The sequence below is a fragment of the Opisthorchis viverrini genome (assembly GCF_000715545.1).
Source record: "Opisthorchis viverrini unplaced genomic scaffold opera_v5_172, whole genome shotgun sequence".
NCBI lineage: Eukaryota > Metazoa > Platyhelminthes > Trematoda > Opisthorchiida > Opisthorchiidae > Opisthorchis > Opisthorchis viverrini.
The window spans coordinates 63,253-69,799 of NW_008751831.1; positions in this window are offsets into that span (position 1 = coordinate 63,253).

A 6,547-nucleotide genomic window follows, 5' to 3' on the forward strand; every position below is an offset into this window, starting at 1 on the left:
AAATATGTTTCTCCCGATGGCAGCAGATAACGTTATTCCGACGCTTTCCAGATGTAATAAATGTGGACGGGTCACATGCAACAAACCGCCTTGGATAAGTTCTTTAAAGCATCTAATATTCGGCATTTAGATATAAACTATACACATTCTTGATAACGGACGGCATGGGAAACGGGCGCCCGGTTATGTATGCGTTTCGTAGAGAACGAGCAGTTTGTTCCTATGCGTAAACTGTTTGGCTCATTCAACGAAATCATAGGTGAATCTTATCCGGTCAGGTCCTTTGTGATGGGCAAGGTGGCCGCGCAACTGTGTGTGGCAAGAGTCGTGTTCGGCTGCGACACTATGCTTTGCTACTTTCATGTCCGCAAAGCCATTAGGAAGCACGTATGTATCATTTAATATCCATGCATTTTTGGTCATAGACATTCTGCGTACAGCCGGCACATAGTTCACCGCATGGCTCGCCTGGACAATGCTGTACAGTAGGTTTTATGTTCATCGTATTACAAGCACACAGATTCCGACAAGATCTACAGCTTCTGCGTCGAACGGATCCCCGATTTCTCTCCTATATTACGACTCTCTGGTTGTACATCACCCGAAAATGGGCCATACACGCACAGTCCGGAATGGTCCATTTCAGTAATGTGACCGACAACCGACTGGAGAATGCAAACGGGCGCCTTAAAGATCGGGTGAACCACTCCGACACGTTGGGGCATGCCATTCAAAAGGTATCCCGCACGCCGAGTGGCTCATGCGAAAATTTGAGATACATACGTCGTACCACTGCGACAGGTGGCAAATCCTGGAAGGTGACGCCTACCTTCTAAACGTAGTCTGCGGAATGACGACATATGCACGCTCTCTCGTTTTGAGGCACTTGGGTCCGCGACCGCCGCGGCTGCCGTATGAATGGGTCATAACAATCAAGGTGAGGTCGACCTACGTAGACTAACTTATAGTTCGTGGTGCAAACACCCAGAAGCTCCCAGACTGTCGACACCAGTGCTTGAGAATGCACATGCCCCTTCTATCAGGCGATGTGGCTCCCCTGCGTACACCTGTTCTCTGTATTTTGAGGTCAGTCCGTTTCGAGCAGTAAGAACTATTCATCACTGACTTTTTCTTAGCTTGGTTTCCAATCCACCAGCGATGGCTGTCAGATTACAACCTACCGGGAAAAGGTGTACCCCTTACACTTGTTCCCAAACCACCCCCGACAGCTTTCGACGGTCTTCGTAAACAACTGAATCGGGTGATGGATAAGCTTCAGAGGCTGGAACCCAGGAGGGCTACCGCCATATTTAAGCGGTTGATTGTTCAGGGACAAATCCTGCTGCGTCAAGCCTCAAAGTCTGCAACCGACGACCTGCCGTTGGTAGTCGAGGATACTGCACCTCAACCCAGATGGCGGTCTGGAAACGCTGACTTGGGGTTCTGTGTGCTCTGTGACCGGCCTACTACTACTAGTGACCGCTGGTGTACAAAGGGATCGCGTGTCGTATCACGCCGACTGTTGTGACGGTGAACCCTGCCCACTGTGTGGTGGTGCTCTTCAGGCTTGTCCCAAAGGTGAGTCCACATGAAAATAAATCACTTTTGGTTCTTAGCTCCGGGCCCATCCAGAAAACGCAGAGGTGTGCTTGCTATCCGGTCCGCAAAAAGGGCGTCTTATGATGTTGACCTGGACCGAAGCACAGATTCCCAGCACAGTGTGTCCCGTAAGTCCGTGTGCGTCCGTGTTTTCGGGTCCACAGAGGAACTACTCGACGGCCGTGAGTCAATGTCTGACAACTAGGACTAACTCTGTAGAGCGCCAGCTAGACTAAAGAGACGAAGATGATTTCATGTGACCCATCGACTCCGAAAAGTTGGTCTGTTAATGAGGTCCTATGGATTACATGTTAGTCTCGTATTTCACGAGAGGTGCAGTAAACAGGCGTGCGAAATAACCGCTGAAGATGGCATTGTGTGAACAGGCATCTACGATAGCATAGTTGCTGCAGTGAATTTTGAGGTATCTCTACCAGTTTGTCGGCCGCCCGCCTAATGGTGCTACTTCGATAACCTGAATTATATCTTCCTCTCATTTCAGGACTTCAACGGCCAAATGAACGCTCCTCACGAAGAACGAAATGCGCCTCACAGAAGGACATATGTAGACTTCAAAAGGACCAGTATATCTCAAAATTTCAAGACGTTCATTTTGAGCCTTTTCTCCGTTACCGATGGATGGATTAGTAAGGCATCGTGTACCCCTAACCGCATATTAGTGGTGTGCGTCGTTTAAGATCGTCCAGCTGTCTGGTATTATCGACGTAGGCTCTATGTGGCAAGTTAGTTAGGCATCGTGTACCCCTAGCCGCATGTTAGTGGTGTGTGTCGATTAAGGTCGATGAACCTCGAGGTCCTTCTAGCATAATTGGGAACCTATAATGGAAAACTCTGCAGTTTGCCAGCCAACGTGCACGATGTTTAGCAAGTAATTAGCGTGCACTACGGAATATTTACTGGCAACAAAGAATCATCGAGCAAAATTTGTTTGCACGAATGCGCCTAAGAATATGTTGCATCTCCAAAGGCCATTTAGATTCTAGAATGTTGAGGAAATCTGTTCCGGTGGAAAAATACTTGAAAGTTACTTTCATTGTATGTGAGTCAACCTTTTCCACAATTCGCGATTTTTTATCATCAGGCAACGTATTCAGAGTCGGCGGTGTTTATTGACCTGGAGATTTCGTTCATTTAAACAACATGGTATGGTAAATAATTTTCAATAATACAGAAGCATATACATTATACATAGACATTCTACACTAAGAAGTGACAAGTCTGAAGATAGATTTCGAGGAGATTTCGTTCATTTAAACAAATCGCCATGGTAAATAATTTTCAATAATACAGAAGCATATACATTATACATAGACATTCTACACTAAGAAGTGACAAGTCTGAAGATGCCGTAGATTTCGAGAAATCGATCTCCTTGTGCGAATAGCCAGCGATGAGGAACGCTATGGCAGCACACTTAGGAAATCCTCTGAACTTTCAGAGTTATGGTGCTTACTGGCGAAGACTGAAGACTCGGTATCCTCTACATCCAAAGACGTCCGAGTGCAGTGCTCGTCATCATCCATTATTGGATCAGTAAATGGGCCTGAGAGTCGGTTCGATAGGAACATTTTAATTGCGGTTTTGTTAGATACGTGTGCGTGTTTACGCATGAGAGGTTTCTGCAAAAAAACACCAGCGGGCGTCTGGAAATAGTTGCTGTAGGTGTCTGATGAAAGCATGGTCATAAAGAAGTACTCTGTAACTGGCGCTATCAAAAGAAACACTTTTTGTGGCGGCGGCATTTTCGCTTAAGCCTAAGGTGACTGAATAAAAACTGAAAGCGAGAAGTACACTCATTTGCAAATGAATTTAGTTTTCCGAAAAACTCAACTGAATCTCTTGTTTATGGTATTCTACAACTGAATGTGCTGCAGACAGGCAGCCTCATGATTCAGTTAGTACGATATTTGAGATGTCGCAGTATATTTCCATGAAGGAAACTGCTCACAAGTTTGCTGAAAACTCTTCGACGGCCCACGACCGGTTTCGCCCTTGGCGTTGAAAATGTGTGTATTTCTCGAAAGCAGTCCAATTTGGGTTCAAGTAGATCATAAGGTTGGCGGAAACTAGGGGAATGCACCTGCCTGATAAGCCCCAAGAAGGGCAAAACCGGTCGTGATTTGTCGAAGAGCTTTCAGCAACCTTGTGAGTAGTTTCCTTTTTGAAAAAATGGAAGCCTTGAGTCCATCCAGCTGCCACTTATATCAGCCACTGCAGAGGCACCAGCTTTCAGGCCTATTAAAAATGCCTTAAATATCGGCGCAAGCATTTGGGGCTGCAGTTCACTTGAGGATGAGTGGTTGATGAACGCAGCGCAAATGACATCCATTGACCGATAACCGTCCTTAAAATGTGTCGAAACATCATCGCTTGGAATCAAGCATCCAGGCGTATAGAGAGGGCGCGGTCTCGGTAGCCCAAGGAGGTCTGAAACTTTGGCATGTCCAGCGTCACCTGTGGTATGTGGCTGGCTGCCAAAGCAAGGGCAATGGACAGCCAGTCCTGCACAGCACATGCATTATAACGCCTTGTTTGTTACATGCAACGGATGTCAGTTCTTTAACACAAGCAACCATAGCCTTTTAAAGCAACGTGATCACCATACCCCATGGTTTTTATGAGATGATATCAGGTATCCTCATCAACAACAAACACGTTCATAGATGGAGATTTTTATGTTGCTGAGATGGTTTTTTCAACGACGACGTCGTTAAGACAAACTGTTTTCCGAATGTTAAAAGTGAGAAATCATTTTACTCGACCCCACATAAATTATGATGTAAAATGGAGTAAAACGAATTTCTCGGCATAGCTTTTCCACACAGATATGGCGAAGAATGAATCTACATAAATACACCAGATATATTAGCGTATTCATACGTCATCTACCTTTATATATCTCAAACTGTTCGGTTTTTCTGTGAAACCGGGACACGCATATTGGAAGCTGATATCTGACACAGGCTTTACCCAGAAGGACCGGCTACTAAGAACAACTTCGGAACGATGATTTGTGGTGCCACTTGCTTGAAATAAAACCTGTTTTTGTAAAAATTAGTTCTTCGCCAGCAATGCTTTTGGCCTGCCAGTCACCCCCCAATGCAACCGGGTTAGCAATTCCAAGTCTTTGAGATCTCTCAAAAACGCCCCATTGGGTGCTGTCACAGCAAACAATAAAATGAACCCGCATACGTTTTTCAGAAGTGCGCTACAATGACCATCTCCCGGAATGTGGTTGTGATTCAGGTGGCTGTCAAATCTGCCTTCGGCATGGTGATCAATCATTTTTATACTTCAAGGTAAATCGAAAGCATTGACGCTTAAATGGGTTTGATTCCCGCCAAAAAGCAGAAGGCCACATCAGTATTTGTTGGCGAACTCGTCTTTGCTCAATAGTCCACCACTGTAGGGATACATAAATCAGTGACCAACGAATTAACGCGGCCGTCCGGCTGAGTGGTCTAGTGAAAGTGGCTCACTCACTTGTCCTCTAGTAAATGGTCGTTGAGCTCGAATATCAGAAACGATATTCAGTAATAAGGTCTGAGTATAATGTTTGAATAGATTATAAGGTTAGGTTGTGAGTACAAATGTAATGTTGAAACCGGAAGCATACAAAAGTGAAGTGACTTATCGGTTTCTTAGGTCCTCGTTGAGGTTGAGGAAAAGGAGACCGGATGCAAGGAGCTTTCTCTTGGCAACATTAGTACCACACTTATTCCTTGTTGTCCGTGGCCCCAGTTTGCTGACGCTGGAAACAAAATATTACTAATAATAATAAAAACGTTTATTCCCAACTTGTGGGTGGAATATCGTCTGGGATGATCATACGTTTACAGTCAGAAGGAAGCATGGCTAGGGGATTCGCGGGTAGTGGGGATTGCTCGAAATTAGGGCAACGTCATAAACAGTGGACATGTAGTTGAGGTGCGCGGTGCTGGTGAGTTCAGTTTCTTGCATGTGCACGCGTGTATATATTTGTGGTCTACCTTGTGATGGGGCAAAAATTCACATAAGATCTTTCGAGGTGGACCGTGGCACGAAACCAGATACTTTGTCTGACTTGTGTCAAGGTTGTGTGACGCATGATGTCCACGGTAGCAGTCGTCAAACAAGGTCGAATGGGAAAAATTATCAAGCGAAGTTGGTTGAAAGAACCTGAGAATATTCACCATACATTCACGGATTCCCGGATTGATACACAGGATCGAGGCTATTGTCCAAGTTTCCCGGGTAATGTTTGTTCTTGTCGGTCAGTGGCTGTCGTTCACCTGAAAGGCAAAAGTGAAAAAGGGTGTAGCACTTCTCTTTATGTTCTCAGCGCGGGGCAGTATGCTTGCCAGCGCGAGGATTCGCATAAACAAAATAGTGCTTTAAAACGGATTTTAGAAGGAGCGTGAACAGCCGTCGGAGGAAGGTCATTCCACGCACCCACTACCCGGAATGAAAAAAAAGTCTATTGAATGTGTGTGCTCTGAGCTTGAAAATATTCTATGTCCCCGCCGTGTGTTTGCTGGGTCAATGGTGAAAAACCTGTCGGCCAAGCTTTGTTCAAAAAGGGCATAAGTAAGAATTAGTAATAATAATAATAATATTTATTCCCAACTAGTGGGTAGCATACCGTCGGGCATGATCATAGTGTCACAGTCAGAATAAAGGCATGACTAGTGTGGTTTGTGAATAATGGGAAAAGGGAAATTGACGTAGAGTAAACATTAATGAAGTAGAGTCCATCACACCTGAGGAAGAATGGGTGGGGATCCAAAATTACGAGGTCTCTTTACCTCCTATGGAGAACATATCAGATGGCACGAGATTTGAACGTTAGGGTTTAAAAGTGGCGGGCAAAGAAAAAAATCCAAATCAGGGCATAACAAAAAGCTTCCTGACTGGACCGTGACAAAAACAAAAAAACTTCAAACTACAG